Here is a 26,360-nt window from a genome sequence, read left to right as displayed (position 1 = left end):
ACACTCTCCTACCCAGTAAGGTTTGGGGAGAAGAGCAGAGCAAGTACCTTTTTCATTCTTACTGGTCCTTTCAGGCATGCTGAACTTGGGGATGAGGTAAGTGGGAAAGGACGAAAGGCTATTGTACTCTGTAAAGCAAATTCCACTGGAGTCAGAATGTAAGCTAAAACCCCCGTAAGTCTGACACATATAAGCTTCCTAGCAAGGGGGAACAAAAGGAAGAAAATTTTGAGTCAAATTAGCAGTTTTTAAGGTTTTCTATATACTCTAGTTTGAGAAGGACCATGTCCAGACACTACTTGTTACTGCTGCCAGGAGGCACGTAGAACTGGAGACTTTTCATATAGTGTTTAGTGTTGGACAGGTCTAGACCCGCTCCAGAGAGATAAAATCCACTGTAGGAATAGCAAGCCTAGATAAGACAAAGCTCTCTAATCTTGTCAAGCAAGACCACTATAGTCTGCATAGAAGTAGATACTCATAAGAACCTCTTCCCTCTTTACCCGCCATTGCATGGAGTCAATGTTTTGGAAACTTTAATTTATACTTCAGCTCAAGTTCACATCTGCAAAAGGAAAAAACCTGTGGCTATTAAAGCTATGTCTACCCTTGTGTTTTTCAGGAAAATCTCTCACCACTGCATTACCATTGGCACAGCTCCACCGGTAGTAGCAACTCAGGGAGCAGAAGTGTAGATAGAACACAAGTGCTTTTACTAATGTGTTACCTAACCTTGCTCAGGACAAGTCTAGAAGTCACAATGGCAAAAATGTGTGCGCCTTGTCTACATTAAGGCTCTCATGGATGTAATTGCATCAGTGTCAGCAAAACAGACTTCCAGAGATATAAAAGAATGTTTTTGAGGGCTGGTCCACACTACAGGGGGAAATCGATCTTAGATACGCAACTTCAGCTACGTGAATAATGTAGCTGAAGTCGAATATCTAAGATCGGATTACTCACCCGCCCTCACCGCGCAGGATCGATGTTCGCGGCTCTCCCTGTCGATTCCGCAACTCCGTTGGGGTTGATGGAGTTCCGGAATCGATATAAGCGCACTCGGGGATCGATATATCGCGTCTAGATGAGACGCGATATATCAATCCCCGAGCAATCGATTTTAACCCGCCGATACGGTGGGTAGTCTGGACATAGCCTAAGAAACAAAAAAGAGTTTTGAAAGGGACTTAAAGAGTTACACTGCAGGACATTAACCAAACTCTAGCTAATGGGAGTTAGGAACTAGCTTTCCCTGGGGGCAGATTATTTCATATATGCCTATTGCAGGGTTTCTTCCACCTTTCTCTGAAGTTACTAGTGGTAGCCACTTTTAGAGACTGAATACTGGATTGGATGGACAACTGGGCTGATCTAACGTAAGCAGGTTCTGAATGTGCTTCCCCTGGCATATAACGATGAGCTGTGAAAAAAAAAAAAAAGACTTCAAGAACCGACCTTGTTTGCACAGACATGCTTACTCTGTCTAGGTGCACAGCATGATGGAGTTGCTTTGCCCAAGTGATCACTTTTGGCTGTTGTTGGACTGCCAATCATTTTGGTGTTTGGTGTAGGGTTGATGAAAGATTGTTGCCCTTGTTGCGTGAGTGGGAGTGGCAGAGCTGTGCTTGACCTGCCCTGGGTGTGGGGGCCACCTGGTGATATGGGCTCCACCTAAGAGTCCTAGACACCATCTGACCCTTCCCCTCTCCCCTGTTTAATGACAAAACTGGTTAGACTCAACTGAGAGTCTTTTGTTTTGTTACAGATCACTAGAGCTGAAATCACTGATAACCAAGCCCAGGTGGGACAGTGGGACAGTGTCTACAATGAAAGACTACCCAGCCTGCACTAGCAGTGAGGCTCTCCCACTGAGAGCTGAAATCACTGAGAGCTGTGTTAAGTGGTAGGACTTCAAGACACAGCAGAGGTTGCAACAGAAAGACCAGTGGCAGCGTGAATGACAACACAGCAGCCAGTGGCAGAAAGGATGATGACGCAGCAGCTCATGGCACACTGAACCAGCGGAGGAATGACAGCAGGCAGCAATGCAGATGCAGATGCAGAGTGAATGGCATGGCAGCAGCAGCTGAGGCATAGAGTTAGGCCTCCACCCCCACCCATTGGAAGTGAACTCACACAAATGCAGCTCTTAACTCTGGGTCTTCGCTGACCAAACAACTGTGAGTAGGCTTTCACGCCTCAAGGTGAGAAACTGAGCAAAAGGACACTGCCCAACGTTCTCTGAGTGGGCTTTTTGCTCATAATCATGTTTTCAAATCATGCTTGTGGTGTTTTCCCAAATGAATGTCGGGAACCTCTCCTCTTTTTATTAAAAATGTTCTTTTCTACACACAGACTCCATATTTGCAAGAGAGGAAGTACTGCCTCCTAGAGGCACCCAGAGGTAGTGTGCAATTGTCCCAGACTACTGGTTGGGCTTGAGCCAGTTCTGTGTTGTATTAATAAAAAGAGCCCCCTAGATATTGAACCTGGCCCTCGCTGCTGCAGACTCCACCCAGTAGAAGGGTTACACTAGGATGGTAATTCCTATGTTAAGATTCGTAGGAAACTTGATTCTCAGCTATAACTGCTTTTACTTTAATCAATATTTTCTTTATTCCCATCCACAGAGAAGTACTTTTCTTATTGTAGCATTAAATCCAATTCTAAGAAGAGTAATTCAAATGTATTTGCACACACACACTTATATTGATTCATATTTTAATTCAGTTCACAGAATGGTTGAAGAATTCAACTGGTGACTTTGCGCTGAAGCAAAACCAAAATCAGTCCCATAAATGGAGAATAATGGAAATACACTCAATCCTTAAGCACTTAATGTCAGTTTGGTAACAATCCTCTAATGAGAGATTCATGCTAGATATGAATAGAAAAATAAGCAATGCTGTCTAAGTAGAAGATAAACATCCTGTAGCAAGTGGAAGAGATGCAGGAAATTTCATTTAAAACCATATATTACATTTAAAAATTGTCAATGTTATAATTAGACACAGTACACAACTATTTTATTCCTTTAAATCTCAAAGTATGTGGTGACAAAGCTATTTTGCACTCTTAACAGGTTTAGCCTCAAGTTACCACAGTGTTCTCGAAACTTATGTCACATACACACCCCCTTACTTGTAATGTAATCTGTCCACCACCACACCATCTCCACCCCTCCAGGAGCTGCGGTCAGGATCCAGGGCCGGGAGTGGGACCATGGTCAGGGGCCGGGAACCCAGGCAGGGGCTGCACCTGTGGGTAGAGGCATGGCAGGGCCAAGTAGTGCTCCCTTCCTACCCTTCATGGGGGCTTGCTCAGGCTTCACCACTCCCCTTCCCCCAAACATTCCTCTGTGGCCCCCGGGGGGGGCATGCCTCGCAGTTTGGGGGCCAATAAGCTACCAGGTGTTGCATACATTTTTTTCAAGCCTCTGTACATATATTTTATATTTATAGATAATTCTTCCCATAGTCCAAGGCTATTGCTATCTTGTTTTTGATGCTTTTTTCTTGAACATTTTCCAGATAAATCTTTGGATTAAGTTAACCAAGGTGATCAAGAGCACTAAATTTCAATAATAGGGAATAGAAAATGTGGCCTTCAGCATATTAAAACTCACTGCTGTGAGCTATATATGAAAATATATTACTCACCTCAGAAAACTCTTCATTGCTATAATTGTCATTTCACACATCAGTGATCAATCTTAGCTGAGCACATTCTGTAAATCCACAAGATTATAAAAAAAAATACATACCAACAGAAAATTAAAGCCCTTCCTCCATGAGCACGTTTACTCACCCTGTGAGTTTACATGAAAATGACTTTTCTGCTGCTTTCTGGTACAAGGACAAACTAAAAAAATGTAAATAGCTGATGGGAGGGGACATGTAAATAGTTGATGGGAGGGGACAATGACTCATCAATCTACATTGTGCATACTTCTAATCAGAAACATATACAAAGACAGCAAGATTACTTTAAAAACAAAATCTTCGAAGTTGGTCCAATCTGTAGTCTTAATAACCATTCTCTCTCTCACACACACACACATATACCTGGTTATAGAGTACAACTTATATATCCCTGTCTCTCCTTCCTAAGAGGTGTTAGATTAGGATTCTTGATCTCCAACTTGTCCTCCTTTTTCCACTCAGCCAACTGCAGCTTGAAACCTCCAATCTTACACATGAGCCTCACAATCAGAAGCTGTAATTAAAGACACTGAAGAACATCTGAGAGGTAAAAATTCCAGGCTACCTTTAAGTGACTGCCAAAAGATTAAAGATAGTTCTTAATAATAGGAGGAAGGGTTTGGGTAAGGAAAATAACTAAAGAGTGACACTAAACTGAGAGGGGTGTAGATAGAAGATCACAAACAGAACTGGACAGGTATTTACTGATTTTGATATAAAATGAAATTTCTGCAAAATATACATTTTCAATAGGAAAATTTTGATTTTGCTGAAATTATTTGTTTAGATTTTCTTGATTCAGCCCAAATCAAGAACAATTTGGCTTGTTGAACTGAACCAATGGATTTTGTTTGGAGTCAGTCTGACAAATACATTTATAGTTCGGTGATTCATGCCACCATTCTGTCCTCTGGGCAGGGCTCCCTGGTCAGCCTATATCTCCCAAGGTAGACTGCAGCTTCACTTACTAACAACATGATGCCTCACAGTAGATGCTGTCAGGCCAGGTAGCCAAGCCATAGGCAACAGTGACAGCATGAGGCATCGGAACTACACTACACACAAGGCACTGCAGCACCATTAGCAGATGCAGTTTAACGTCAAACCAACACAAAACAAAACATCTCAGTTCTGATAAACATACCATAACATTTCATTTTAGGAATGTCAAAACATTTTGTTCTGATCAAAAATGGAAATGTCAAAATTAATTTTTATTTATTTATTTATTTTTACAAATTAAAATTTTACAGAACTTGTCACTCAGCCAGAAAAAATGCAACACTTTGATTTTTGCCCTGATTCAGAAGAAAAACAAATGTGAAAAAATCTGTTAGTAACCTTTCTATACCTATTGTTCTTTAAGACGTGTTGCACACGTCTAGTCCACTGTAGGTGTTTGTGCACTCCAGTGCATTGCTATCAGAGTTTCTCTCTTGCTGGTACCTGTCAGGGCAGCACTAGTGCCATCTGCTACTTCATGCACTACGCACAGGCATAAAGGGCCAAGCCACCTGCCATCCGCCTGCCCTCCTACTTCCTTCTTACTGGAAGAACTCCATCGGAGAGGTAAAGAGGGTGGGTCATGAAATGGACATGTGCAACACATCTTCAAGAACAATAGATACAGAAAGGTTAGTAATCATTTTTTATTCTTCAAATGATTGCACATCCATTCCACTGTAGGAGACTCACAAGCAGTACCAACTAGGGCTGGGTTTGGACCAGGGACTTAAGGACCACTCATTAAAATTTGGCATCATCTCTAGATTGTTGAGAGATTGTACAGTGAGAGGCAAACGTATGACATAATAACCCGGTTGCCGCATTGCAAATGTCTAATATTGGCATGTTAGCCAGAAATTCTGCAGAGGTTGCTTGGAATCTAGCCAAGTACTCAATCCGGTGGCTTCATGCTAGCCAATTGGTAACACAGGCAAATACAACCAGATATCCATGATGAAATCCTTTGCATGGAAACAGGACTGCCCTTCATTTTGTTCACAAAAGCAATGAACAATTGAGACAAACCTGAAAAATGTAATAATTCCAGATAAAACTACTAATGCTCTTCTAACATCTAGAGTATGCATTCTCTCCTCCCATTTATTACCACGAGGCTTTGGGAAGAACGTTGGTAAGAAAATTGCATGGTTCATATGAAAAGAAAGCTTTTTTACTATTTTATCTGCGTAAAAAAATGGTATGTGGAGGATCTGATATTAGCATCCTCAACTCTACCAGTCCTCTGACTGATGTAATGGCTACTAAAAGCTCTACCTTCACTGAAAGATGCAACAGAGCAGGTCGGCAGGATCTTGAGGGGAGGGAACTAATCAGCTTTGTTAAGACTAGATTCAGGCTCCATGGTGCAATAGAGCACTGGTCCCAAACTTTTTTGATCACGTACCCCTATCAGTCAAAAAATTTTGAGCACACACCCCCTTGCCACGTTGCAGGGCCGGTTCTACCATTTTTGCTGCCCCAAGCAAAAAAAAACAAAAAAAAGCCGCCCGAACTGCCGAAGCGGCGCTCCTCCTGCCGCGCACCCCACTTTAGAGACCACTGCAATAGAGTTCTGTACATGCGGAAACAGTCTGTCCAATCCCTTACAGTGAGATTGGGTTGGAAAAAAGGGAACAGTTATCCACAGAAGGGTGGAATGCTGACACAGCCACTAAGTGTACCCTTATGGGGCTAACTGGGCGATCAGTAAAAGACAGGCCTTGTCTTGTATAACCTTGCACAGAACTTCAAATAGGAGACAGATTAAGGGGAAAGGCATACAGCAGACCAGTAAAAAAGCCTCTGTCCATGAACCCAGGCTGTGTCCCGCTCTGGAGAAGAACTGGTAAACATTCTGCATTGTCCTTTGTTGCAAACAAACAGCTTTCCCCAAAGCTGGAAAATGGATTTTTCTATGTCTCACCAAGGTGACTGATAAATATCCTGGTCAGGAAATCTGTTAGTATATTTCTGAACCCCCAAGTAGTAGGCCATTTTCAGAAACAGAGTTGCCATTGCAGAAGTCCCAGAATAGTACTGTTTCCTGACAAAGTAGAGAAAACGTGTCTCCCTACTGCTTGTTTATATAAAACACAGCAGTCATCTTGTTGGTCAGCACCAATACAACCTCCCACTGATGCAAGAAAGGAACACTATTGAAGCTAACTGGATAGCCCGCAACTTCCTGATGTTTGTGTGTAGACTGATATCTTGGGGGAGACCAGCCACCTTGTGTCTGTATGGGCCCCAAGTGAGCTCCCATGACCCAGGCATCCATGACTAAGGTAAGAGATTGTCGAGGATGAAAGGAACTCCCTTGCAGATATTGGTTGGGTCTATCCACAAATCTATAAAAGACAGGATGTAACTTGGTATGTACACTAATGTATCTATGTGATACCTTTCTGGAGAATACACATCTGCCAACCAGCCTTGAGACACAATCTGGTATACTGGCCCACATAAGTGCATGTTGCCATGTGCCGAAGCAGCCTTAAACAGTTTCTCTCTGGGAAGACAATCTGTAGAACCATGGCACAAGGAGATGCTGACAACAGTGCTTTAGGAGCCAATCTTGACCAGCCTGTAGTGAGCTGAAGAATCAACAAGCTCCTCTATTTAGAGGTGTAGTCTGGGGAGTGTTTCCCCCTTAGATGCACTCCCAAATCTTTAGAGAGGTCAACCTCTTTGTGTCTTTTGATGAGTCTGGCACCAAATCGTATTTCTGATGCCTCTTCCTTGGTATCAGCAATGTCAAGCTGCGTCTTGGTACCAGCAGCCGCTGGCGAGGTGCTCAGCACCCTGACCAAGGTAGATCACTCAGATGGAGGACACAGTGCTGATGTGAGCAACAGATGTTTTAGTCTGGCTGCCCTATCTTTTGTAGAATGCGGCCTAAAGCCCTTACAAATGGCACACTTGTCACTTAGGCAATGTCGACATACCTTAGGTTGAGTTACTGCAGGGTCTACACCACTGGGGTCGACAGGAGAAAACAGCCTGTTGACTTACCTTACTCTTCTCGTCGGGGGTGGAACAGGTGTCAATTGGAGAGCGATCTACAGTCAATTTGACGGGTCTTTACTAGACCCACTAAATTGACCACCAGTGGATCAATCTCAGAGCGTCGATCCCGGCTGTAGTGTAGACCTGCCCTCAGTGAGCCTTTCCCCAAGCACTAAAGGCAGCTGGGGAGAAAGTCACTATTAGACATTGCCTTACCACCAGAGAGGCAGGGCTTGAAACCCAGAGAGCATAGAACATCTCCAGTACCAAGGCCACTACCCAGACCGGGTGCCAGAACCACACAAAACAACAAATATTTTATGAACGACTAATTAACTACACAACATGTAATATTTACAGGACTTCCCTAAAGACTTGCAGAAGCAAGAGCAGGGAGCTCCAGCCACTGTCATGGGAAATAAGAAGGAAGGAAGAGGGGTTAGGGGCAAGTATTCCCTTTATGCACGCACAAGGCAGCAGAGGACACTAGGGCCACTCCAACGAGTATCACTAAAGGGAAAAAGAACTCTCTGACAGCTGTGCACTGGAGCACACAAACACCTATAATGGAATGGACATGTGCAATCACTTGAAGAAGAATACTGAAATTTCCAATGAAATGGAAATCAAAATTTTGGCTCAGCTCTAAGAAACCAACAGGTCTTTTGAAGGGAAGAAAGGAGGGGCCACCACAGAAAGCTGCTGCTCACCATCGCTCCTGCATTTTGTAAGTGAAATTCACCCCAGGGCAGAGGCCCACCACCAGATTTATATGTCATATAAGTGGTTTACAGGTCTGACCTTAGCCCTCTGAACAGGTAAATTTCATGCAATGGCAACTTCCATCCTTGTGTTTACTGATGTCTCCCCTCCCACAGACACAAACTCCATTCGTTATCCCTATTTGTTCACCATGCAGTTATTTCCTTGTAGTGGTCTAATTCAGGCTCCTATCCCACAAGCTATTCCACAAATGGAACTCCACAGTGGTGCAGATTTGCCTGATATAAGGTCCATTTCAGATGCAAGGCTCCACCCAGAGTACAGATTGCAAGATGAAGCCCACAAAACGTGACTGCTAAAGAACAAAGGCCATTGGTTCTATTGGCTTCAGCGCACCATGAGCACCCATAGCTTAAATTAATCAAACAAGCAATCATCTAAAGATCACTACAGCACTATCCCACACAGAAAAATGAGAAACTAAAACCAGGGTAAAATAAATATACCTTCATCCCAGCATTCTGTGCCATTCACAGTTATTTTAATGGAATGGCTCTTTCCAGATTAAGGATCCATGTAGAACAGCCGCTTCAGTGACCCTACAATGCACATCTTTAACAGGGTACTCCATAACAGTACCAGGCAGGACTTACTCAACTGCCTATAGACCTCAACATAACTTCAGAAGGGGCTTAATGAGAGCACATGTAGTTCTAAGGCAATTTACAGTGGCAACCTAATACTGGTCACCACTCTAAGGCAGAAGGGAGTTTACTTGGGACTGAGAAAATGAAAAAGGAAACCAAGCTTCAAAAGAGGTCTGCATAACAGGCTGTACAGTGTAATTAGTGAAGGAGAAAGGACAAAGTGTGAGAACAATGGGATTAAAGAATAAAAATTAGTTGTGGTAGCATAGAAAACTCTCCACAGGTATGTAATAAAACATGACATTCATTTTAGATTCTCTAAAGTTAGATGTTTTAAAACCACTTGCAGTAAACCCAAAATGTACTACTTAATACAGAACAGTATAAAACATTTATGATTTTTCTACATCTGAAAATGTTACTATATGTAATGGAAAGTATTTTGGTAAGGTTTAATAACTGGAAATATTTGGGAAACTAGTCTCTAGCTGAGCCCAACCTAATGCCTTGATGCCAGGACAGAATACATGTTACAGAAAAAAGAAAAGTTTTACATCTACATAATTGTTTTTGTACCTCTGCTTCACAGAGGAGCTAAATGTATCCTCATCTCAGTACTCTCAGATGCCTCTGAGCATTTTGACCATTTAATTGTATAGAATTTAATTTATCCTCTTCGGCCCGAGAACCTCCCCACTGCGGCCCGCGGAGGACAGATGCATGCAGACACGCTGCCGGCAATGTCTGCTGCAGGCCCTGCCCCCCTGCAGCTCCCACTGGTTGGGGGAGAGGGACAGAAACACCATCACTAGATGGAGTCAGCCATGGAGGCAGCATCTCTAGTCACCAGGCACAGTCAGCCATGGAGGCAGTGTCATTTTTTTCCACAATGAATATAAACGAGTCAAAATACCAAACACAACTATCTGATACACACCATGCTGCAATCCTGAAGGTTTCAACTGTTCAGTCACTGAGGCCAAACATCAACAAGCTGACAGAACTGAAGCGTTGCCACGTGTCTGGCAAACACGAAAAACTCTCTGGCAGGCGAAGAATTATATAAAGTTGTATGAATGACAGTTTTATTATTTCTAAGAAATTCGAAATAAAAAATACAATATAAACATTTTTTTTTCTGAACACCATCTTCAGTGACATTATTGGACCACTGGGAGGATTTGAGGACTGGTACTGGCCCTAAGATAAATTGAGTCTGAGACCCCTGGTATAGAAAGTACACTTAGTGAGCATTCATCTGTAGGGTCAAACCATGCTCACATTATTCTTATTTAAGTCAATGGAACTAACTTCTCAAATAAGATAAATAGGTTTTGGACCAAAGTTTACAATTTAATGTTTTCTTCTTTTAACTGGTGATGTACTCCTCCCTATCTTGTATGTCAGTGGAGTTAGAGGTGATCCCAAAATATGTCATTCAGAGTCAAGGCATTCAAGGTCTTCACCATACTAACACTATTCCTAGTTATATTTATGCAAAAAATGGTGCAGAAGAAAAACAGTGGTGGGAAAAGACTGACCAATGACCAGAATCTAAGGCCAAGTAGTATTTTTTCAATTTTCGGTTAATAAATAAATGACATGCCTACTAAAATTCTACCATAAATCCTTCTAGAATCAATTACAGAATATTTATAATATTGGCATAAGTCTATATTTATGAAGTGTTTTTACCTATGTAGACATGTTGTAGTTATCACTAAGATATAACCTTAGCCAATCTCCACGTTTCAAAGATTAAACTGCTAAGGAAACTGACCCATTCTCTGCTACAAGAATTCCATGTAGAAGGATAGTGAGGAGACAATAAGAGAGAGAGAAGAAAAAGGGATCTGCGTTACCAGTAGTTATGGAGTTGGTGGCAGAATCTCCTTCCCCACCCCACTAATCATTTAAGTGATTATTTACAACACATCCATCTCCAAATGAATTTTTAATCTATTTAACTGGGTTTGCAAAGGCTGAAAGTTTAGTTTTAGAGCATAATTATTCAGTGCTGTTAAAATAAAATGTTATTTGCCAAAAACAACTCTAAGGGTGCATCTACATGAGAGAAATGTGCCTTAAGACAGGTGTCTGCCAGGGCTCTCAGTGTCCGTTTTCACTTTTTTTTTTTTTAAACATTGTAAGGGTGCACTGCATTATAACCCTGTTATAGAATAGTATTATACAACCATATTGCTCCCAATCTGTGTCAACAATTAAAAAATGCTGTTAGAGCATGGATGCCTTAAACTGTCACAGACACATACGCTACAGAACAGTAATGCTTGTAGGGCAGAAATTTCCTAGAAGTGGCACTGTGGGGTTCTATATTTATCCACTTGCAACAGCTTACTTGTCAAACTCACTCCAACTGCCAGAACTGTAAACTCCACTTGGCATCTGAAATATCAAGTTGTGTTCTTGGTATCTTATATAATCAATAGCAAGAAAGATTTTGCAATCAGATATTAGTTGACAATTGTGTTGATGTAAGAAGCAAAAACACAACATAGATGTAACAGGATGCTCTCTTTTTATAGTAAGCAAGTAATTCAGATACATAGGAAATACATATGCCTTCTTAGTCAGCCATGTTTTTATATAGATTTAGAACTATACCCTTTAGCTGAAGAACAATGTGTAAAACAGTGTGCTGATCAACTTCTAAAAATCTGATAAAAAAATCTTTAACATTATAATGTCTTAAAACAAAATATTCTTGAAGGTTGTGGAATAGTTTTAAGACTATTTTTAACTGGATAGCTTTTGAAAAGACGTATGATATTTCTGGAGCTTACAATTTAAACAATACAGAAACAGTGCCACTAATAACTTATATAAATATGCTGCATTATTTTTATAGTACTTAGAAGTTAAGCATTTTAAAATTAAGAAAGTTACATCTATAAAAATTAGTCATATATAAATCTATATAAACCAGGCCAAGTTTAGCCTTAATGGAAGAACTGCCACAGCACACTAAATCTACTCCTAGTACCATCCTTAAACAAAGTATGGTGTTTAGATAATATGTCAGTAGTACCTTAGATAAATCATTAAAATAATCAGTTTCTGTTGAGTGCAGTTTTTTCACAGCCCTCACCACACACCATCCCTCATGTCAAGCTTTCATTTGTTTCTACCTCCGGGGGGGAAACAGCCTTTTAACAAATATTTACCTTTACACAAAATTTTTTATGCTATTATTTCTTTTACATTTACTATTAAAAAAACTTTTAAAATAAAGTTTATATGAATTCTCAGAATCACACAAAAATTACCTCAATCTTTGAGTGTATATAGCTATATAAATACTAGTTTTGGCATCTGGAAAAGTTATGAAATATGCTTCGAGTAAGATATCAAATCTATTTTCACTATGTAACCTGAAGCAATATCCCAAAATGGTTTATTCCAATATCAGTTCTGTACTAATAATTTTTAAAAAAAAACTCACAATCCATTGAGGAAAATAGTTGTGTATATATATCATGTGATTTGCCAATTGTTTCTCCCAAACTGCATGCAATCTACAAGTCCAGTATAGTGGAAGTAGTATCAATTACCCAAGTCTTGTAATTTTAGAGTTAATAGCCTCCCAAAAAAGCCACATTTGAAAATGGGTACGAAAACCTGCACTTTCCTTCCTCCAAAATGTCTTACTTATGCTGTTATGCAGGGGAGCAACAAATCTTATGATTAAGTCTATAAACTAAATCTCTCCTCCTGTGACAGCATATTGAGAGCTCCCTCATCTTCAGATAAGCTTCAAACGACAATTTGTAAGGTACAGCCATATCCACAGTACAAGAAACACTGTCAGCTTGAAAAATCACACCGCAATCTGAAAATTTTGTACCAATAGCAGATTAATACTTAACACGGCTGAAACTGAAAGACTAGAGGGAGAAAAAACTTCCAGCTTGTTTATTTTGGTATTTGATAGCACTCTACAGAATCAGTTTTGTTGATGGGCATGTACACTTCCCATGTCATGCACTAAAATGGCACTATCACTCTTATGTATTGCTCTGAAACAGCTCATATGGCTACTCTCCCCCAAAGTCCTTCAATAAGGTGTTAAGTAGGAACATTGCACTGATGAAACTAAAAATGCAGCAGGCAGGTGCATACACAAAAAGAAGAGCTGGACCTGAGAAAGTCTGAACTTAATTATCTAAAGTTTCCAAAGGCTCTTTGTAAATATCAGGGAAGCAGAAAAAAACATTTTTTTTTAAAAAAGTCTCAAGCACTAACTTCAGAACAAACTCTGTAAAAAGGTGCTCTATCAGAAAAAGGTTTGTTTTTAATCAGTTTTTAAAAATGCGTTGTTGTCAATGTCCCTTTAGTTCATATGATGAATGTGTTGAAACGTATGTATATTCATGATTGCTCAATTTCAGTTCAGGGGCACAGCATTGAAGATTCAGAAACAAACAGGGCATAGTCCCTGGGGAGGGGAGAGAGGAAAAAAAACCAGTATATTTTTTCCCAGAGGCTCTCAAGTTCTTCCACACTACTAACCCCATTTTATAAAACCAAAACGGTTTGAGTCTTTTCCCATCTAGTAATAAAGAAAGAGAAAGTGGTCATGATACCCCTATATTTTATGCAACCCTCAGGCCAAAAAGCAATCTTACCTGAAAGTAAAAATAAAAAACAAAGTCTAGGAAACTGGCCTAACATTGCCATTAAGACTTTTGCGATTCTCTCTGTAATATAATTCAAACAATTGTAACACAACCCTGAGTGCCTTACATTTAAAATCATTATCTATGACTACTGGAACAGTTTGGATTATATACTAGTAGAATAAATGGAAACTGGCCCAAACGATGTACTCCTCCCACATCCAGATCAAATGTGCATAAAAAGTATTAAGTTGCAAAAATATGGATTATGCAACAAAGAAAGAGAACCCCCATCCCTAGATGTTTTTCATTAAGCTACTTCCTGGTGTGGGAAAGTACATTAAACTGAGACTCTGCTTTAGTCAGATAATTTCAAGTGAAGGCATACCAGATTTTCACTCTTACTTGCAACAACAATATAGTCTATTGAATTCTAGACTGCTTCTAATGTTATCTATTAAGCATATTAATGATTGAATGCAATTCTGCAAAAGTGGTCTCTATTATATTAAAGGTAAAATTATATAATACATATAAAAATTGGACTATATCCATTTTAATTAATCCTTCCCAGCCATGACACTATAAGCGACAACCATTTTTCATCATCTGCTTTACATTGTGCTATGACAGACTTGTTTGTTTTTTTCCTTAAACCAAAGTAAATTTCAGGAGAACCCAAATTCCCAAACACCTACACTCCATTTCAGTAGTCAAAAAAAGGAAATCAAAGAACAAAAATAAATTATGACCAGACCTATTCTGAAAGGCAAATTAAAGGAATTTAACAATTGTTGAAGATCGGAAAGAAGTCTTTGTACTCTACTTAAAATATCTATTGTGATTTTTTTTTAATATATCCTATTTAGAAAATAAAAAGATTTGGGTACTCTTTGGAAGGTCAGTGTTCAAGACCATAAAATTTCGTCAGCCCTGAGCTCGCTAAGATTTACATACTTATATCTTTATACTGTACATTCTGAACAATCTCATAGACTTAAGTGGACCACTGAATGGGTCAACTTAAATGGGTTTTTATTTTTTTTATTTTGCTGTTTTATTTTAATTTATATTTTTCAATTTTTAAAACCCAATACCTATTTTCAAGTTAATTTTTCTGCTTTTTAATCTATTGCCTATGTTTTACCCTTGCCCAGTTTTCCAGTTTTTAAAAAAAACATCCATATAGTACAGAAAGTGTTCCTTTTCCTATTTTCTCCCCAATTATCAATCCTTCTCTTTCTCTATTGACTTCAGCAGGCATTGGATTAAGCCATCTTTGATTCATTCATGTTCTTTAATGGATTCTGAAAATACTTACTGAGTAAGGGTATTCTCACTCCACAAGCAATCCCATTAAATCAATCGCAAGGTACTATGCAGGGGTACAGAATCTGACTGTAAATATAAGTTGACTACTTAAATTGCATGGTTACCAAATGTTCATCATACAACTTAGCATATGCACTTTGACAAATTAAAGAAAGCATGACTAGAGAACATCTGATCTACGATGCAAGTTAGGCCCTGATCCTGCAAAGATTTTCAAAAGTTCTTAACCTTACACACACTGAGTAGGCCCATTCACTTCAGTAGGACTACTCACCAGGCATAAAGTGCCTAAGTTTTCCCAGATCACTGTCACAATATGCTAGTTAGGATGCAAATGATAAAGAAAAATTAAGAATGTTTTGACACTGCTTTTAAATCACAGTACGACTATCTTTCTGATTCCCCAGTTCTGTGAGGGGAAAGAAAAAAAGTTTAAAAATTTAGCAAAATGAACATTCACATGTTTAAAACAGAAAAAGAGCAAAAGATTATAAAATAGCTATGAACAATGATATTACAAGACAGTAAAGGTAAAAAAAATGCACATCAGCCATGCAAACAACTTTACTCATCACAGCTTAATGGACAGTCTAGTGTTCTTTTTAAAATAAGACTATATAATTTCCGACAAAGTGGGTATTCATCCACGAAAGCTCATGCTCCAATACGTCTGTTAGTCTATAAGGTGCCACAGGACTCTTTGCTGCTTTTACAGATCCAGACTAACATGGCTACCCCTCTGATACTATATAATTTCAGATCATTAAGATTCCACATGCATCCCTTAATAGCCTGAGTGCTTACTAAGATGGGTCATCTTCTGATACTTGTGCTAAACACAAGCTTGATTACAACCCAATTTTAAAACAAATACATATTACATAACCCTTACATAGATATCTGATTAAACTCCTAATATTCTCAAATTAGGTCATTCAGAATCCTCAATATTATAAAACAAAGTCTTTTGATGTAAGAAAATATTAATCATTCAGTGTCAAGCGGAGGGCAGATCCCTTATTATAATGTTTATTATTTGAGATAGTAGTGTTAATTTTCCTCTTTACAGATGTTAAATAGAATTCAAATTTTAATGTAAAAGTAAGTCCACAATAGAAATATTTTGTACAATCGCAGCACTGTTAACAGAGTCAGAGTGACTACAAAACCCGACAGAGCTAAGCAGTGACAAGTCATCAAAAAATTAAAAACTGGAAAAAAGGGAGCACTTGGTAAATTTAGATTCTTAATGATTCACATTTCTTGTAAAGAAAATATTTAACATTAAGCGCTTACTTGAATATTTTTGTATTCAACCTCTATGCTTGAAATTCTCACTGTTTTCCTTTGGTAGCCATAATATTGTACCCATTTTGTCATTATTTTTAATTTAAAAACACAAGCCTGTTGAAAAGAGACAAGAAAAGAAAAAAATAATCATTGACTTCAACATATTTTATTTGACAAATCTATAAATTTGACAAAGTAAGTCAAACAGGATTATGGGGGAATCTGTGTAAGGCTGACTAACAAAGGATATGGTATCAAAACAGAACAAATGGGAAGAGGTTAACTAACTAGCTGCCACCAGTTTCTAATTCTTTAATGCTACAGAAGTTACATAGACGACATTTTTCACAGATAAGAGAATACACAACTGTACCAGAAAACCTGTATACTACTGTCAGTTTCATCTTATTTAAACAGAGTTGCCATGCAACAGTACATACTGAAGTACTATGCCTTCAAGTTACGCTGTCATTATATATAGATTCTTTTCAAGGTTTACAAAACTTCTGAGTTTTGGTTTAAGCCAAAAGAGATGCCCAACTGAAGCTGCAAGTTTACTGATATATGTTAGTCAAAGCTAAACAACAAAAATAGGAACTTTTGTATCACTGCTGGGTTTCTTCTCCTCTCCTTCCCATGACCTCCACGTGTCAGCTTCTTGCTCCTCCCTTAATTGCAAAACTGAAGAGTGAGGTTGATACATTGACTAGTTGTTGCCAACGCTTCAAAAATTTTAAATAAAGCTAATAAATGCTTTCTTCTGACACAATATACTCAAATTTTTGCTGCTTCATACTTTTCCTAAAAGGGAATTAAGTAAATATTGTACGCATTTGCAACAGCTTATACATTTTTAAACTGATTAAAAGGGAGTCTTAAAACGAAACAAAATGTGGTTTTAACTGGCAAAAGTAAATGTTCAATGCCAATTTTATGAATTTAGCATTTTTTCCAGCCAATCCAATTTTATACGTTAGTTGTTGGACAAATGCAAACTTTAAATTACAATAGGATCTTGTATTTCTGCTGCACTGAAGAGATAAAAGAATTCTACAATAAACTTTACTAAGCTGTGGGGCAGCATTAACTTATAGCCGTCTGTATTTCCACTCCATAGAATCCAGAATCCTTGTCACTTCATCATACAATAGTTGTGAAATTTAGTAACCCTTTTAGTATGTTTGGAAGTACATCACATGGCCAGGAAAATGAACATGTGGTTTGTCATTATGACAGATTAACAAAGTGCAGCCCCAAAATGTTGTCTACAAATACGTGTACTGCTTTCTGCACTTAAAGGTTGAAAAATCCTTCCCCGATCACTATACAAAATGGCACCAGCTTTTCACAAAGCACTGAATTTCTTTCAAACTGCATTCATTTAGGTTGACACTGGATGTCAACCAAGATGTATAATGAAGATGAGAAACGGAAAACACCAAATCAACACACACTGCAATTTGAAGAAAGGAAGGGGAAGACCTTACATCTATACTACATTGGGTTGTCATCTCACCAGAACTAAAAGCTAAGGAGGATACATTCTGCTCTGTACTCAGTTTTTCTCTAAGAAGTGGTGCTATTGATTCAGCAAGTGGCAGTCTTAATTCATTAATGTCTCTAAGATACTTTCATAGTCTTAGATAGAAGCTCAAAATAAATTATTATTAAAATGGTAAGTTATACTCTGCCTTCCTAAATTACTCCTGTAATGTCAACTGGATATAGTGGTCTTCGTTTTCTGCCCTATATTCCTAGTGTAGCGTAGCTGAGGGCGATTAAACTGATATATTTTACCACAGAGGTGGCTAAAACTGCAGTGATGACTGAAGTAATATTGTGTAGTTTTTTAAGTACTTTGGGAATCATATGGAATGAAAGGATTTAAAATATGGTATTTCTTTGCTGTTCAGATCTTTATAACAATACAATACATATAATTTGATATATTTAATATAATTTTTAAAAAATGTTTTCTTCTCAAAATTATCTAAGCCAATTATAAATAGCCAGATGCTCTTCAACATTTAATGACCTCTTTTAAAAATAAATAAAAGACACTATAGCTGATAGCTGCAATCATTCCAAAAACAAACTCAGTCCTTTTCTATGGAGATCAGTGTTGGTAACTTACAGCATTAAGCAGCTAGCAACCTCCAGTGTTAGTAGAATCTAGCTTCTTGCCGCAGCATAAGAAGCAGTACACTTCTCTTTATCAAAACCCGCCCCGCATCCATCTTCCCACTGATGGCTCCAAGTTGGACTGAATACCCATATTTGTGTCAGCCTGACCCACAGCTACTGTAAGAAGACTGCTGCCATTACTAAGGAAAGCAGCCAACTCCTGCGTAAAGCAGAAGCTGTTAGCAGCTGAGAAAATGAAAAGCACCTACCCACGTACTAGAAAAAAGGATGGGATTTAGTGCACTTGCTTTAGTGAACACAGTCCTCAATCTCTGTCCCTTAAAAAAGCTTCTAAATCCACCTGTATCCCTTTTTCTATTAAAATAAAAATCAACCACAAATAATCTGGACCTTTCAGCATCCCCAAAATATTAATCCACATCAGGAAAAATGCTATCACTCTCCCCTTCTTAAAAAAAACACAGTAAAATAAATTTGTAAAACAAAATGTCCCTTTAGGTTTGCAAGTGCTTTTTCTTTTATTGTTGATCAGTTCAAACTGAGCCCTCGTCCAGACTAACCCGCGGCATCGGCGGGTTAAAATCGATTGCTCGGGGATCGATATATCGCGTCTAGTCTGGACGTGGTGTATCGATCCCCGAGCGCGCTTACATCGATTCCGGAACTCCATCAATCCGAACGGAGTTCCGGAATCGACACGGAGAGCCGCGGACATCGATGCCGCGCCGTCCAGACTGGTGAGTACCTCGATTTTAGAAATTCGACTTCAGCTACGTTATTCACGTAGCTGAAGTTGCGTATCTAAAATCGATTTTAATTCCTAGTCTGGACGTGGCCTAAGATATTTGGGATAGGAACCAAGTCTTATACAGCATCCAACCCATTATGAGCACTTAAAAAATAATCCAAGTAGAATCCTTTGACAAGGCGGCAAAAAGGAGAAGGTGTGCTGCCCAGCACAGTATCCAAGCTGTTCGCTAGGAGACTTACTGCACTACTGACAGATTATGGACCATATCCCAGCTCCCAACCTGCCTTTCAATCAGGAGTAAAGACATTTATTTAAAAATAAAAGCATTCACTTCAAAGGGCCCTCCCTGATTTGAAAAGCAGACCTATACTATGTTTCCTAGATCAATGGATCTTGACCATACTCGACATACTGTATATCTCAATATCTGCATTGCACTACACAAAGAGTTACCTAAAACGCTTCTTAGGTGCAACATGGCTGAGGTTAAAGTTGCTGAAGCAACACTTTTCTGATTTCTACGTATTTAAATTTTCCAACTCAGACACTACATTAATGTAATGTGTATTTGTAACTACATTCCTTAGAAGACTTTGAAAGTTCTCCTTCCTAGACCACTGCATGGTCATCTTGAGTTTTACCTACTTCAACTTGTATGTGTTTATACTGTGAATATCACCACATTGAAACCTATATCAGTTTTGACGCTGACTTCATCCACCAGGCAGGAAAGAAAATCACATTGCCATATAAAGCTTATTTCTGACATGCACAACACACTGTTACAGCCTACCTAATACAGTGGACACTTTCGAAAAATTCTTGGCTAGTTACCTAACATTCAGTATTTTTCAAATTCAACACTTTTAGTAATGTGACTGGTACATTCTTCTTGTTTCTATGGATATTTAGAACAGTTTTAAATTAATAATGTTGATAACTTCTAATAAAAAAATGCATCCACACTTGAGCTTATACACTTAATAAAGCATACTAAATCTTAAAAATGCACGCTGCTGAACCAACTCGCTATACAAGAAGCGTTTTTTCTCATGGGTTCAAAATTTAGGATCCATTCTTTTGTTAACAATGGAAACAAATTCATCTACTACGTAGAAGATGAATACTTTACAGATCTGTTCTTATAATTCAACTTTCTATTCCATTTCATGCACTATAAATTAATTTGTTTCATTTGTATTAATTAAAAATAACAAATCATACATTTATGTAGCCCCTTCAGCATGAGAAATTTCAAATCACTTTAAAAAACTAAACACCATAAAGAATTACTTCACCCACTATTAAAGTGAAATATATCATCAGTTTACCTATACAGACCTCCACTACAGAATAATTTATGATAAACTGGCTAATGTATCTAATAGCAACTGCAGGCAGATTTTGGTAGATAAAATGGAATTATCTAAAATGGAAATTGGCTTGGAATACTTGGGTCAACAATCATAGTCTTGCAAAAAGTGCTATGGGTTGTTTAATGACCACAAGTCATCGGGACCTTGTTTAACATCTCATCCAGAAGATGGTATCTCATAACAGTGCCGTACCAGCACGGGAAATTGATTTAGCTGACTGGGCTTTTCTATACATCTAGTTACTGCACAGCAAGCCAGGTTGTGAATAGCGCATCAACTTCCCATGCATTAACATCCTGTGCGTACACTGCTACTGTGCACTGAAAGTTCTGGAGTGCAACTTGGCCTGAAAGCATAGTTAGCCAAGCAAAAATCCTGAAGTATGAGACTTGGCAAACTATAGTTTCAAGTCAAGCTGAACTCCAAGACTTTAACTGTGCTGTAATAATGTCCACACAGGACACATTACTGAACAGCAAGCTGGTGTGCTATAGTCTTACCCTGGTTTGCCACACAGCAACTTGCCGTGTAGGTCAGCACTTACAGGAAAAAATGCTACCTACTAAATAACAAACAACAGCTGAGTTTTCCATGGAGATATTCCATCCAAACATTAATAGAGGTACCACTCCACTTAACTTGTGAGTGTTTACAACACCTCACCCTATGGAAACTGAAGGAATTGTGGTATTTATGCATACCTTAAATATGATAAAAAGAAAATGCATTTTCTTTAGGTATTTTCTTTTAAGGGAAGTGAAAAAGCAGCTCACCTCCACAGCAACTTAGCCCATCCCCAGAGGCCAGCCCTCCAAAACCGAACTAAGCTATTTTGATGGAGCACTGTGTCCAATGAGGTCTATCCAGGATCTTTCACCGCTACTAAATTCACTTTGAACTCAAACTAAAAACATTAGAGAAACTAAATTTATAGCAAACCACTGGGAAATTACTTCAAATCTTTTAACTAGTTCCACAACTAAAACTCCTAACACAGAAAAAGTAATGATTACAACCATGCCACGAAAAATCCATCTATCAGGTTAAGTGGAAAGTTTTCCCAGATAAGTGGGCCTAAAGACAGCCTTTCAACCCTGAACCAAATGTACACTAATACAGTATTGTGTCCATGAGTCTGTAGCCAGCTCTGATGCTGCTGCAGCTCACAACTTGCCAAGCAGCAGCACCCTGAGTAACTCCACCAAGAAGCAGCCCTGTTAAGAAATAGACAACTCTAGTCAGTTTCATGATCGCTGTTCAGAAATGAAGCTGCTGGAATCTCAAATTTTAGGCTGCTGCTGAGGAATATCAGCAAAGGAATATACAACAGCTATCAACAGTGGAAGAGAACGCAATAAGAATAAATTATAAGGAAGAAAAGAATAGCAGACCTTTGTCCTGCTCTCTCCCCTTGCAGCAGCCAGGAGATGCTGGGAGAGGTGTAGACTGGCACGGACCTTTCTCATTCAACTACAGAGAGCTATCAGGAGGCTTTCAAGGGAAATGAAGGGAGGAAAAGAAGAAGAGATAGTAAGTTCCCTCTGTTACAGTAGCCAGTGAAATGCTGGAGTTTCAAATTTATCAGACACCTACTACCCAGAGGTAAATATAAGGAACCATGCAGAAGGTAGATGACTAATTACAACCTTTGTTTCTTTTGCAGGAGAGCAAGCGAAGGAAGATCTGGAAGATTATTATCGGGCTCAAGAAGCTAGAATATGCCTTTCACCTCTGGGCAACAATTCAAATACAGCTGACAAAGGCAGTGTCAAAATGTTTACCATCTTAAAGCTGTTATTTGCAAATTTTAGTCTGGATGATAGTAGGCAAGGGTGCCTCCAATCTCCACCCCTACTCACAAATATCCTCTGCACAACTGGCCTCCTTGTTGAAAGTCACAGCAAAGAAAACAAGGAATAGTTATGAAGACTGAAACGCTCTCCATTGGGACATACTGGTGGGATAGCAAAGCTTGAAATATAAACTTAAAAACCTGACTGCTGGGGTCAGACAGAAGATTTCTGTTTTCAGAGTTGTAAAGAAAGTTTCTTTCAGAAACACTAAAATCACTAAGCTACCTAAATCTTATTTTGTAGTTACAGTTATGTCTACAATGCAAATATAAGATGTATTGGCATCATAGTTCCTAAGCGGTGATGACAGGCTAAGATTGCTTAAGAGCAGTTGCAACAGACAGCAGGGTAACGACACTTCCCAGAGGAAATATTGTTAAGCTAAAGAAGAGACCCTTTCTCAGAAGCTCTCATCTGGTAAGCACTTAAAAACCTAGACTTCTCCTCCATTCTAAGTTACTGGCCCAAGTTCTGGAGAACAGAAGCCAAACATGGCAGAGCTAACTTGTATGTATGGCATTAGGACAACACTACTGTGCCATCACTGAAAAGAAGTCTGATTTCCTATTGTTCAGTAAGCTGCTACAGCAATAGTATGCCTTCAGAGACAACTACCACTCCAGTCCAAATAAGAAAGTGGAAACAGAAATGGAACCCAGATACACAAAGGGTAAAATTAAATAAAAAATGTAGCTGGCACTCAAATTTTTAAACCACCACAGGAAAAAAAGAACAATTTTAAAGTAAATTCAATATTTAGTTTACAACTTCATTTCAATATACACAGCTATTTACAGTGCAACGGTCCTCTAACAGGAGACATGAAATACCATACAAACTACATTACATGAAGATTAATCGAAGTTGCAATTCTAACCTGAATTACTAACCTATTCCGCCCACACAGAGTCTCACAGAAGGATATCTGTAGGTTTGTTTTTGGATTGTTTTTTATTAACCTACATCAAATCTTTAACTGAGGTATTATTTTGATCCCCCATCCCCAGCACCTGTAGACTGCTCAGTATTACTGATTATTCGTCTGGCTACCATAACACTAACATAATTGGGAAGTATCAGCCTACTACAATGTACTGACTTTAATGGCATTAAATGTAACACAGTTTCTACAAAAGTGAAATACAGTTTTAGATACATATACAAAGTTAAAAATCACCAAATATAAACATCAGAATATTGCTATGTTGAAGCATCTGAAGGTTGTTTTGGCTTTGTTTATTTTAATTGTGTCATGTGCTGGGTTTGACTTATTAAATAGGTACAAAGGATCTAATATTCTCTAAACATGTTTTATAAACATGTATTACCATATATAAAAATGGAGTTCCACTCCTAGTAAACAAATGAGTTAATTTTTGAATACTAATGTTTGTCAATGTTTCGAATACCACATTAAACTCTCCTGAAAACTTTACACGATACCAACTTCCCATTAGACTGTAAACTTATTTCATCTTAAATGTTAACGTACTAGGTGCTACTTGACCTCGGCTAAATATTCCTACTAAATTGTAGATGCTGAAATTATTAAAAACAGAAATGCAAATAATCAGTTTTGCCTTTGCCGATTTGCTTTTATTATACTCAGACAATCTTTATTCGGGATTTATCATCTGGCCATATTTTAAGACTGGTTATTTTATTGACGGGGTTATCACTGGAGTCCTAGCTGAGCACTGTTTTCTGCCCCTTTGCTTGTCGGGCTCTGAGCTGCACAGCGAGACCTGGGCTGCGCTTAATTTAAACCATGTTAGAAGCAGCTCGGCTCCGGGGTCAGCCCGCAGAGCAGGCTGAGGCGGCGAGCCCGGCGGAGTCCCAGAGCCCGGCTAGAGACGCAGCCGCCGCGCGGCTCTGCCCTGCCCCTTCCCCAGCACGGACCCTGCTACAAAGCAGCAGCAGCAGCTGTCAGACACACACACAAAACTCCGCTTGTGCGGCGGCTCCATCGGCCGGACCGGGCGGCCTCCCCGCAGACACAGCGGCCGAACGTGGCAGCGAAACACCCTCCCCCCGCCGCCTTCCTGCGGCCCCGGGCTCGCCGCCCCCGCCCGAGTCCCTCCCATCCCGCCCCCCGCGCGGGGAAAGGGGCTCTAGGCCCGGCAGCGCCCCCCGGGGCCGCCCAACTCCCCAGCAGCGGCCGCCACAAGTTTGCGGCGGGCCCCGCTCTCACCTCGGCGGCGGGGCGGGAGCGGAGCAATAATGGCAGCGGCGGCGGCGGCGGAGCGGATGGGGGGGGTCTCCCAGGCGGGCTCCGCTCTTTGTCTCGGCGGCGGCGGTTGGCTCCCCCGCGCGCTCTGCCCCCTCCCCGGCGGATGCGTCCTCGTGAGGGGCCGAGTCCCCCCCTTCCTCTTCCTCACCCCTCCCCCGGGCCGGCCGGACGTGCCCAAGGCCCCGGCGCTGCCTCTCTTCAGCCCGGCAGCGGTGGCGGTGGCAGCAGCAACAGCCCCTCCCCCCGCTACGCACCCCTCCCCTTCCCTTCCTGCCTGCCAGCCGCGGCCGGGATCGGCCGGGAGGGGCGGGCCCCTAGACCCCTCCTCGCTCCGGCCGGGAGCGGGGCGGGGCTGGGCTGGCTCCCTCCCTCGCTCCCCTGCCCCCCAGCCCGCAAAGTTTGGGGGGGTCTGGGCCCCGCTGCTAAGGGCGGAGCCGCTAAAGCTGCCGGACGGCCAGGATCGGGCCCCCGGCTGGGCCCGGACCCGGACCCGCTGGCGCACACCTGAGCGCTGTGAGCCGGGGCGGGCCAAGGCCCAGGAGGAGCTGGGTCGCCGGGGCTGTACTGCCCCAGGCGTAGGGACCAAGCCTCGCCGAGTCCAGGCTGCGTGTGCCCGGGTGAGGGGAGCCAAAGCAGGTCGCTGTGACTGTAAACTGAGCAAAACTGATCTGGAGCGACTGAGAGAGAAAAGATGGAGCCGCACAAAGCCGTTCCTCCACCCATCCTCTTTTTGACTCAAGCAGCGCTACAGAGTTAGCAGCGTGATATGTGCCTAAGGCGTCCTTCGCGAGGGACTCTGCCTAACATCCTTTGTCAGGGATTCACTCGAGAGGATTTCAGTCATTTCTCCTGCTGAACTGCAAATGTTTCCCTCTCCTTCCCGACAAGTTGAATTGGGGTTAGCTAGCAGGGCTAGGGACAAAGCGCTTGGCCTGCCCACTAAAAATAGAAAGCATTCAATGTTATTCCCCGAAGTGCCACCCTAGGGAAGGGAACTTTCAGGAATAGCATCACAGCGTCTAATCGAGCGGATTGGCCAAGTCTGTGAGGTCACTTGCAGAAGCTCTGCCTCCTGGAAGCAGGACTGGAGCGGAGGGAATACACCAGCTCAGAGAGCATCCTAGTTAAAAGGTAATGGGAGTGCTGCCTCTGTGCAATAAATGAAATGCAAAATATGGTTACCGCAATAGCACAGTTGTGACTTTAAGAGCACAAAAATAGGAAATGCCTCAGTTAAATCCTCATAACTTTAGTATTTTGAATTTTATGTTGAGATGCTACAGTAAAGTAGTAATAAAGTTTAAAACGTGTAGTATGAGAAAATTAGCATTGCTGCTTCCCATGAGAACCATAAATTCTGCATTTCCTGGCTTTTTTGCCATTGTAAACATTCAACTTCTATATTTTGTTAACAATTTTTTGTATTTAATTTTCCTAGGTTCTCCTATGCTCTTCCCCTCTCCAAAACAAAAACAAAAAACTGTGTGCAAGACAGGAAAACTTCTGAAATCACTGAGACATTTTCCACAAAAGACATACCACTGTATAAGTATGCAACACACCGGTCCTGTTATGACTGCATCTCTAACTGAGTAAAGTGTGCCAGGTAGAAATGCTCATGCCAGATATACCTTAAATGAGTCAAGCAACCCCTTTGTCAATGC

General features: G+C 40.4%; 1 protein-coding gene across 4 annotated transcripts in view; it reads right to left on the bottom strand.

Annotated features, from left to right (window-relative positions):
* NCK2 (NCK adaptor protein 2) overlaps positions 1 to 24,899 on the bottom strand; it is a 166,497-nt gene extending 141,598 nt beyond the window's left edge. For 2 of the 4 annotated variants that reach the window (XM_050922578.1, XM_050922561.1), the window contains exon 1: positions 24,658 to 24,898. The gene's annotated coding sequence lies outside the window, so the exon portion shown is untranslated. Of the gene's footprint in view, positions 1 to 16,347; positions 16,456 to 24,657 lie in introns of all 4 variants that reach the window. The other 2 variants (XM_050922570.1, XM_050922582.1) reach the window with 2 other exon arrangements.
* Positions 24,900 to 26,360: the final 1,461 nt, after the last annotated feature.

This window comes from Gopherus flavomarginatus, chromosome 1 (assembly GCF_025201925.1).
Source record: "Gopherus flavomarginatus isolate rGopFla2 chromosome 1, rGopFla2.mat.asm, whole genome shotgun sequence".
NCBI classification, from domain to species: Eukaryota; Metazoa; Chordata; order Testudines; family Testudinidae; genus Gopherus; species Gopherus flavomarginatus.
The sequence above is the reverse complement of the archived record's forward strand: the minus strand, read 5'-3'. Positions and strand labels throughout refer to the sequence as shown.